At 38.4% G+C, this 11128-nt stretch overlaps 1 pseudogene; it reads left to right on the top strand.

Annotated features, from left to right (window-relative positions):
- Nucleotides 1-1544: 1544 nt before the first annotated feature.
- On the top strand, nucleotides 1545-1958 carry LOC107129960 (large ribosomal subunit protein eL31-like; annotated as a pseudogene).
- The last annotated feature ends 9170 nt before the right edge of the window (nucleotides 1959-11128 follow it).

Genomic DNA, 11128 nt, shown 5'->3' with positions numbered 1-11128 from the left:
CTCCCTCTTGGAGAGAGCTGAATCAGATGAAGAAGACAGGGGTGACAGGACCCAATTTTGACAGGAAAGTTCAGTCCCAATTTCTTGCTGCTGACTGCATCTGCCTGCAGGGAGCCGCCTGCCTCCGCTCTGGGCACTCCAGTGGGGCACTCTCCTCAAAGACATGAGTTCATGCCTTTTCCAGGAAGCCTCCGGGCCCTGGTGAGAAATACAGTCTATATTTCTGTTGCCCTAATAATCAATGCAAAGACCATGAAAAAAGTGGCAGGCCTGAGGACCAAAGGTACCTGGGCAACTATGTGGAGAGTAGGGCCCATAATTGCTTCAGAGACAGCCTAGAAATGAAAATGATGTCAGTTTTGCAAAACTGAGTTGGAGATAACTGTGAGACCCTGAATAGATATGCAGTAGGTCATAGTGGAATCCTCAAGAAAAATCAAAGAGAAAATCTGAGATTTTAGAATCATCTGCTTTCCACCTTAAATTCAAGTTAGTCTGAAATCCCAGCTTTCTTCTGTGTAGTTTCTGCCTGCCATATCTTTTCCCATGCTTTCTTTTCAGCCTTTGTTCAAATGTAGTTCTTGTGTGCAGCATATAACGTGTCTTTCTCTTTTTAAAATCCAATCAGATAATCTATCTTTTAATAGGTGAATTTAATCTCCTTACATTTATTCTGGTCACTGACAGAGTTGGAGTTATTTTTGCTACTACATTTTGTGTTTCTGCTTACCATCCTTTATCTTTATTTCCTATCCTTTTTACTGCCTTCTGTTGGATTGATAACATTTGTCTATAGTTCTGCTTTGCCTGCCTCAGCTGGCTTGCAATCTATAAATTGTGTTTATCTTCTTTGGCAGTTATCTTTAAATTTTTAACATAAATGTTTAGCCATGAATTTTCTCACAAAGTCTAAATTTGTTCCTTATTTCTATCCTTCTCTAGAACATGAGAAGGACTCAGCGCATTTTAACTAAACAATGACTACCCCCTTTCCCCATCTGGTTATTTATCCTTTTTTAACCCTCAAATTTTCAACACACACAAAAATTTTAATTATTTTTAAACAAATTGTTAAATTTACCAACTTTTTAAAAGAAAGAACCATCTTGTTATGAAAGAACCATCTCAGTGGTAATAAATTGTGTACATAAAAAGAAATAAAGAGCTACAAGAAACAATTGTGGACATACAAATTTGCAATTGCAAAAATATGGAACCAGCCCAAATGCCCATCAATCAATGAGTAGATAAAGAAAATGTGGTATATACGTAACATGGAATACTATTCAGCCATAAAAAGGAATGAAATAATGACATTCACAGCAACCTGGATGGAATTGGAGACTATTATTCTAGGTGAAATAACTCAGGAATGGAAAACCAAACATCGTATGTTCTCACTCATATGTGGCAGCTAAGCTATGAGACACAAAGGCAAAGAATGGTACATATACTTTGGACTTCGGAGACTCGGGGGAAAGGGTGGGGGATGGCAAGGGATAAAAAGACTACACACTGGGCTTTTCCAACTTGGACCTGGCAGAATGGCTCCCGCAAAGAAGGGTGGCGAGAAGAAAAAGGGCCATTCTGCCATCAATGAGGTGGTGACCCAAGAATACACATCAGCATTCACAAGCGCATCCATGGAGCGGGCTTCAAGAAGCGTGCCCCTCGGGCATTCAAAGAGATTTGGAAATTTGCCATGAAGGAGATGGGAACTCCAGGTGTGTGCATTGATACCAGGCTCAACAAAGCTGTCTGGGCCAAAGGAATAAGGAATGTCCCACATCAAATCCATGTGCGGCTGTCCAGAAAACGTAATGAGGATGAAGATTCACCAAATAAGCTCTATACTTTGGTTACCTATGTACCTGTTACCACTTTCAAAAATCTACAGACAGTCAATGTGGATGAGAACTAATCGCTGATCGTCAAATACATCAAATAAAGTTATAAAATTGAAAAAAGAAAAGACTACACATTGGATACTGTGTGCACTGCTTGAGTGATGGGTGCACCAACATCTCAGAAACCACCACTAAATAACTTATGAATGTAACCAAATACCACCTGTTCCCCCAAAAACTTATTGAAATAAGAAAATAAATTTTAAAGAAAATTCTAAAATAGACTTATTTATTTGTATGTACACAATTGTTTACTGTAATTCAGCCTTTTCTCTGGGCTTGCTTTCATCTTAAAGAAGTTTTGTTTGTTTGTTTGTTTGTTTTTTGTTTTTTTTTTTAGCAGGGTACTTTGGTTCATGCCTGTAATCTCAGCACTTTGGGAAGCTGAGGAGGTAGGATTGCTTGAGCTCAGGAGTTCAAGACCAGCCTGGGCAATATAGCAAGACCTCATATCTACTAAAAAATCAAAAAAGTTAGCTAGGCCTGGTGGTACGTGCTTGTAGTCCCAGCTACTGGGGAGGCTGAGGTGGGAGGATCACTTGAGCCTGGGAGATCAAGGCTGCAGTGAGCTATAGATCATGCCACTGCACTCTAGCCTGAATGACAGATCCTGTCTCAAAAAAAAAGTAATGATTTATTTCTGAGAATGGTAAAACTCTTTTAGATGCAGAGTTTCTAACAATTTTATTATTTTTCTCTCACTCTTGAATAATAGTTTAAATGACTGTAAAATATTAAGTTGACTGTTAATTCCTCCCTGTGCTTTCAGGAAACTAATCTTCTGTCTTCTGGCATATATTGTTGCTGATGAGAAGTCTGCTATCAGTCTTACTGGTTTCTCCTTGTAGATAAAGTGTCTTTTCTTTCTGGTCACTTGTAAGAGCATTTTTGGCTTTATCCTTGGTATTTTTTAGTTTCACCATAATGTGTCTCAGTGTTGGCTTACTTTTATTTATCCTATTTGTATCTCAGGGTGCACTTTCAATCAAAACCATGTCTTTCTTCAATTCAGGAATATCCTCAGCAATTTTATTTTCAAAGATGGCTCTTTGTTATTCCTTTCTTCTTCTGGAAACCCTATTTAGATATCTGTTACAGTTTCTTAATGTATCTATTTTGTCTCCTAAATGTGCTTTCAGGTTTTAAAAAAAAGTTATCTTCAATCTCTATGTTGCATCCTGATGAATTCTTCAACACTACATTCTAATCCATTAATTCCATCTTTGATTGTGACCAGCCTAGAGTTTATCTTATCTATTGGGTTTTAAGTGTTCAATTATCAAATTTTTTTATTTTCAATATTCTAATTTAATATTTTCTCACCTTCACTTATTGTTTCATTTCTCCTTTGTTGTTGCTGTTTCACAGTTTTATGTTTTATTATGGATTCTTTTAAAATTTAGCTCTTTAAATATTTTAAGCATTATTATAAATAGCTTATAAGATTGTTTTATAAAATTAAATTTTAGGTGAATTTTTTCCTAATTGTTCACTGTACTCTTTTTTTTAGCATTTGATTCCTATGAGTTTTGTGATTTTCATTTACAGTAATTTGTCTTTTTTGTTTTATTTTTTCTATTTTCTGTCTCATGATCACCACTAGAAACTAGAAAGACTATAATAGGTTGCAAGGTTTACAGATCCGACTTCCAATTCCCTAACACCCTTTGGACTTTATATGCCATTTAGAATACATCACTTACATCTAAAGAACAGTGTATTGGTCAGCTCAGGCTGCCATAACAACCAACACTGACTGGGCAGTGCTGCTGTCAGGGTTGATTTCTGGCAAGGGTTTGTTTCTTGGCTTGTAGTTGGCCACCTTGTCACTGTGCCCTTATGTGGCATCTTCTTTGTGCCGGTACAGGGAAGAGGTTTAGAGATCTGGTGTCTCTTCCTCTTCTTATAAGGAAACCAGTTTATCACATTAAGGCCCCACCATTATGACTTAACCTGTATTACTTCCTTGTAGGCTCTATCTTCAAATATAGTCACATTATAGGTTAAGACTTCAACATACACATTTGTAGGTGACATGATTCAGTCTATAACACACAGATTGGATAAAACATTCTTTGGGAGTGTGTGCATGTGTCAACTTGTAAATGGAAGGGCTAGGACCCTTTGCTCCCTGCTTTACCCCTGATATCACCAGCAGTTGCCTGGAGCCTTCCAATGTGCAGGTGGAGAAGTGAAGTGGGTCATGCATGGGATCAGTTGACTGCTTAGCAGTCATTTTTGGTTACTGACCATCCTGTCTTCCAAAATAAAAGGCATAGTTCCTAGGGCCTCTGCTTTATGTGTGCAGCCTGAAAAGGGCCTGAGATGGGCTACAGAGGAGTCTGTGGAAGATCAGCAGAGGCAGGAAGATGGCCTTTTGTATGCCCTCTTAGGTACTGGGCTGCCACATGTCCTGGCACAGAAGAATGGAACAGCCTGTTGACATGGTTATAGCTTCTTCTCTTTGGGGCCAGATAGGGCTGTTTTAACCATCAGACACCACAGGCGTAGTGCTATAGTCCATTGGATTTTTAAGGACCATTGAAAATGTCTGAGACTTGAGAACAAAAGATAATTCCAAAATCAAAAGAGAAATCTGATGAAACTAATACAAAGTATTTAATCAAAGATAGAGCCTCATATTTAGAATAGCTAGTCAATAATAACTCAGTTCAATCTTTATACAACTATTGCACACGATGATGATTCCTTTGCCTGGAATATATCTTCTCCCCTTTTCTGCCTGGAAACTTCTTATTCAGGCCTTAAAGCCCAGTCAGAATTTACTCACTCTATGATGTGTTCATTGATGACCCCTAACCCCCAAGAGAGCACAGTTATCTTCACTGTGCTCTTTCAATGCTGTATATACCTCAAAAACCTATTTGTGTTATATTTTTTCATAACTCTGTTTCTTCCCTCAACCCCTAACCCAAATGATAATTTTCTTGTGGGCAGGGACTATAGGTTGTCTCTGCAGTGGCTAGTAATATACTATTGTTAGTGAATATTTTATGTATTATTTTTCACAAGTTTGTTGTTGGAGACTACTTCTATGCATTTATATCTATCTACAAAGAGATTAACATACAGGTCAAGTGACTCATTGCCCTTCTCCTGCTCTGCTTTTGTATGGGCTCTTGGCCAGCTCTGCCAATGGAAGGCACTGACACAAGATTGGAGGGTAGGAGGGAGGAAGAGCTTCTCTCTGCTTTTTCTGGCACCTCTTCTTCAGCTTCAGAACCCATATGACAGGCCCACCAGGTTCCACCTCCCAGAGGATGACCTTGATTTGAAGGTCCAGAAACATGACCCCCTCCCTCGGTCCCTCCGGTAGAGGGACAGGAGTGGTTTCCTGCTAATTGCTGGATGGTTTCTCTCCTATTTGCTTCTTTCACTTCCTACTCATGAATGAAACCAATTCTGTATACTAGACTCACACTAGTTTTTAAAATTGTGATTAAAAGACACATAACATAAAATTTACCATCTTCCCCATTTCTAAGTGTACAGTTCAGTAATGTTAAGTGTATTCACCTTATTGCAGATTCACTTTGTTTTAAACACCAGAAAAGTTTCTACTTTGCTGGATGATATAGTTCTTGCACAAGTTGTAAGAAACAGATTCTCAATTAAGAAACAAATTCTTCAGTAAAGTTTCAGGATACAAAATCCATATACACAAATCAGTAGCACGGCTATACACCAACAGCAATCAGGCTGAGAATCAAATCAAGAATTCAACCTCTTTTACAACAGCTGCAAAAAATAAAATAAAATAGTTAGGAACATACCTACCCAAAGAGGTGAAAGATCCCTACAAGCAAATCTACAAAAAACTGCTAAAAGAAATCATAGATGACACAAACAAATGGAAACACATCCTATGCTCATGGATGGGTAGAATCAATAATGTGAAAATGACCATACTGTCAAAAGCAATCTATAAACTTAATGCAATTCTCGTCAAAATACCATCATCATTTTTCACAGAACTAAAAAAAAAAAATTCTAAAATTTATATGGAACAAAAAAAGAGCCTGTATAGCCAAACCAAGACTAAGCAAAAAGAGCAAATCTGGAGACATCACATTACCTAACCTCCAACTATATTACAAGTCTATAGTTAGCAAAACAGCATGGAACTGGTATAAAAACATGCACATAGACCAATGGAACAGAACAGAGAGCCCAGAAATAAAGCCAAATACAGCCAACTGATCTCTGACCAAAGCAAACAAAAGCATAAAGTGGGGAAAGGATACCCTATTCAACAAATGGTGCTGGGATAATTGGCACACCACATGTAGAAGAATGAAACTGGATCCTCATCTCTCACCTTATACAAAAATCAACTCAAGATGGATCAAAGACTTACATCTAAGACCTGAAACCATAAAAATTGTATTATAGAAGATAGCATTAGAAAACCTCTCATAGACATTGGCCTAGGCAAAGAGTTCATGACTAAGAACCCAAAAGCAAATGCAACAAAAATAAAAATAAATAGATGGGACTTAATTTAACCAAAAGGCTTCTACACAGCAAAAGAAATAATCAGCAGAGTAAACAGGCTACCCAGGAAGTGAGAGGAAATCTTTGCAATCTATACATCCAACAAAGGACTAATATCCAGAATCTACAATGAACTCAAAGAAATCAGCAAGAAAAAACAAATAATCCCATCAAAAAGTGGGCTAAGGACATGAATAAACAACTTTCAAAAGAAGATATATAAATGGCCAACAAACATATGAAAACATAGTCAACATCACTAATTATCAGGGAAATGCAAATCAAAACTACAATGCGACACTACCTTACTCCTGCAAGGATGGCCATAATTTAAAAATAAAAAATAATAGATGTTGGCATGGATGTGGTGAAAAGGGAACATTCTTACACTGCTGGTGGGAATGTAAACTAATACAACCACAATGGAAAATAGTATGGAGATTCCTTAAAGAACTAAAAGTAGAACTATTTATACCATTTGATCCAGCAATCACACTACTGGGTATCTATCCAGAGGATAATAAGTCATTATATGAAAAAACACTTGTACATGCATGCTTATAGCAGCACAATTCACAACTGCAAAAATGTGGAACCAGCCCAAATGCCCATCAACCAACGAGTGGATAAAGAAAATGTGATATATATATATATACACAGACACATACACACACACACACACACACACACACATACACATACCATGGGATACTACTCAGCCATAAAAAGAAATGAAATAATGGCATTCACATCAACCTGGATGGAGCTGGAGACCATTATTCTAAGTGCAGTAACTCGGGAATGGAAAACCAAACATCGTATATTCTCATAAGCTATAAGGATGCAAAGGCATAAGAATAATATTATGGACTCTGGAGACTTGGGAGGAAGGGTGGGAGGGGGTGGGGCATAAAGTAATACACAGGGTGCAGTGTACACTGCTTGAGTGATGGGTGCATCAAAGTCTCAGAAATCACACCTAAAGAACTTATCTATATAAACAAACACCACCTGTTTCCCCAAAAACTATTGAAAGAAGAGGAGGAAGAGGAAGAGGAAATAAGAGAAGAGGAAGAGAAGAAAGAGGAGGAGGAGGAAGAAGAAAGAGGGGGAGGAGGAGGAGGAAGAGATGGAGGAGGGAGGAGGAGGGAGGGGAAAGATAGAGGAAGAGACAGATTCTGGTTTGGGTTGCTCACCTGGTAGAGCATAAATATAATGATTACCTCCTTGCAAATGGAAGTAAAATGTGGCAGGCAGTGGCAACACATTTACTTAAATTGTCACCTAAAGGTTGATTGGGATAATGTGCCAGTTAAGACAGGGCTTTGGAAGATCAAATACAGTCATGTGCTACATAACAATGTTTCTGTCAACAACAGACCTCATATACCATGGTGGTTGGAGCAGTTGGCCGTAAGATCTAAGTTTGTGAAAGTACACCTAAGGACACATTTCTCAGAGCATGTCCTTTTCATTAAACAACAACTGTAACTTGTTCATTCAATGGGCATAAGCTGTTGGGTGGGCTCCTGCTTCTAAAGGTGCCAAACACTTACAGAAAAGAAACTATCAACTCAGGCACAAGTATAGAACCAATGGGCTTCTTTAGCATCCTTAAAATAATCTCTTGTTTCTAGTAACGACTGAGTGGAAAGCTGAAGATTTGGCCCAAAATCTAATTGTGTATGTTGCAAATTACAATGTGAACTAACACAAAACCTAGCCATGTCTCATAGGCTAATATTAGGACATTAGTTGAGAAGACATGGGATCCCGAGTCTTGAGAGGACATTTGGGTAATTTGCCAATGTTTAGAAGCTTGAACTGACAAATCCCTCTTGGCCCCCTTTTGTGGAGCCAGACCAACTTCTCCTGTCTGTGGAAGCTAGCCTTCTCTTGTTTAAAGTCTCTAATGTAATGATCATATCTCAGGCAGCTTCCTGCAATGGGATATTATTCTCCTCCAGAGCTACTCCTATGAGTTCTCATTGCTCTGGATGCATAAATAGAATTAGATACCACTGTACTCTCAGGGAAGAATAACAAGATCTGTTCTGGGAAAAAATATTTGATGCACCAAAGGAAATGTAGGACCATGCTAATTCATATGAGCAGGAACCTGGAGAACAGCTGTGCAAGTAAATTGGAAGGATGAGAGTCCAAGAATAGAAAATAACATGAGATGAGGCTGAATTTATCAATAAGGATTCACTTACTCAAGATTCCAAACAATGTTCTAGCTCATGCAGCTGGAAACAGTTTCCACAGTTTTCTTGATTGGTTGACTGAAACTTGGATTTAACTGCCTACATTCAGTTACATCAGGATGCCAAAACTTCCCTGGGATAACGAGCTCTGCATTCCTCTGTCAGCTCCACTGTCCATGGAGTTCTTAGGGAACTGTCTTAGGGAGTTCTTCATTTATCATCATGGTATCTCATGTAACATTCTGAGCAAGTAATATACTTTATAGTGAAGGAAGTACAGGAATGGCTTCATAATCATGGAATTTACCAGCCTTACCATATTCCTCAATTGCCCAGAAGCAGCTGGCCTGATGAAATGGCTCATGGCAGACTCAGTTACAGTGCGAAATGAAAGACAACACCCTGTGAGGTTTGGTACCATGCTGTAGAATGCAATACATGCTTTTAACTGCAACAAATCGTTGGTGATCTTTCTTCTGTAGCTAGAAAACATGAGTCTGGGAACCAAGGAATGAGAACTGACCCCATTAACTATTATACCTACTCTTAGAGATTCGCTTCCTGTTCCCGCAATCTTGGAGTTGTCTCCAGGTGAGGACTGCTTCAACAGGAAGTGGAAGGGGAAACTGCCATCTAGCTATTTTGATTTCCTCATGTCACTGCACCAAAACACAGAAAATGAAGTCGATTTAAATTAACAGGGGGGAAATTGGGTTGCTACTACACAAGGGAGGTAAAGAGGCCATCACTGGAGCCAGAAGATACGCTGAGATGCCTCTTATTACTTCCAAGTAAAGATCAACAGAAGACTACAACAATCCAACAAAGGCACGGCCACTAAAGACTTGGAGCCTCTAGGAATTGTGTTTTCAGTCGCCCCACCACGTCAAGGACCCCAACCAGGTAGAGTGCTGAGTAAGGCAAGGTGACAGAGAATGGGTGACAGAAAGAGGAAGTTATAAAAATTAACTGTTGTCTCATGACCAATTACAGAATTGAGGACTCTAGCAGCTATAAATATTTTTGTTAGGTTTATATTATTCAATTATTTCCTTTTACTTTCCTTTTCCCTTTTTTTATGATGATTGTTGGTGATATTTAACTTTACAGCTATGTCAACAGGCATCTAGACTAAGAGAAACAGCATCCAGACCTTTGGGAAGGACAATTTCACTTGGAAATCATGCGCTTGAAATGGATATGAAAACTAGTGGGACCTTGGGTCTCCCCTTGTTGGGAGAGAGTGAGAACATTTTGATTTGTATGACAAATGCCTCTTGTTCGGCCAATAAGAATGAATGCCAGGTTGCAAAAGGGGTTGATCATGTAGGGCAACTGCCTGTTTGTTTTTATATCCATGCTCTGGTCCACATTTTCTCTATTCTGGGAACTGCTTTCTCAAGTTCTCTTTCCCTCTGGCTTCCAAGTAGATATGACCAACGTGTGTGTGTGTATGTGTGTGTGGCAGGGAGGCAGAGGTGGGGTGATAGGGTAAGACTGGAGGGTGGGAAGAATAGAGAAGCCAAACGTCTTTCTCCCCGTCACACTGGTTGTTGTGGCATCTCTGGTAGTAGCTGCAATTTTTCTGTGGCTTCAGCTCCCATCGGAAAGACACTCGGTGGTTCCTGCTTACGATAAGCGACCTCAGCATCTGGGCTCTGATAATATTATCTCCTAAGTTTGTAGGGTACATTTTACCTTTTCAATCAGTTCCCTGAATTAAATTTCCTCTGTTTTAAGTATTTAGAGGGTTTTCTACTTTTCTGGTTGGATCATGACTGATATAGTTTGTTTTGTTATAAGAATAGGCTATATACTGTTCCACAAGTTGTTCCTTAACCCTACAATGGACCAGAGACATCTCTCAATTTCAGATAACTAAATCTAATTCATTCTTTTTTATTGAGATTTCTATAATTCAAATACCATAAAATTTGCCCTTTTAAAGTATATAGTTCATTAGTTTTTAGTATATTGTTCACAAAGTTGTACAAACATTACCACTATCTAATTCCAGAATATTTTAATCATCATCAAAAGAAACCCTATACCAATTAGCAGTCACTCCTCATTCTCTTCCTCTCCCCAGTCCCTGGAACCTATCAATCTATGTTTTGTCTCTATGGATTTGCCTCTTCTAGACATTTCAAATAAATAGAATCATACAATATGTGGCCTTTTGTTCCTGGTTTCTTTACTATTTTCAAGGTTGATCCACATTGTAGCATACATCAATACTTATTCTTATGGCTAAATAATATGTCTTCTTATGAATATACCACATTTCCTTATTCATTCATCAATTGATGGACATTTGGGTTGTTTCTATTTGTTGGCTATTATGAATAATGCTGTGTGAATATTCATGCACAAGTTTTTATGTGGGCATATGGTTTCAGTACTCTTGGGTATATTCTGCTGAGTCATATGGTAACTCTTTAACTTTTTGAGGAACTGCCAAGTGTTTTCCAAAGCAATTGTACCATTTTACATTTTTAA

This window comes from Macaca fascicularis, chromosome 6 (assembly GCF_037993035.2).
Source record: "Macaca fascicularis isolate 582-1 chromosome 6, T2T-MFA8v1.1".
Lineage (NCBI taxonomy): Eukaryota > Metazoa > Chordata > Mammalia > Primates > Cercopithecidae > Macaca > Macaca fascicularis.
This window is presented reverse-complemented; position numbering and strand designations above follow the sequence as displayed.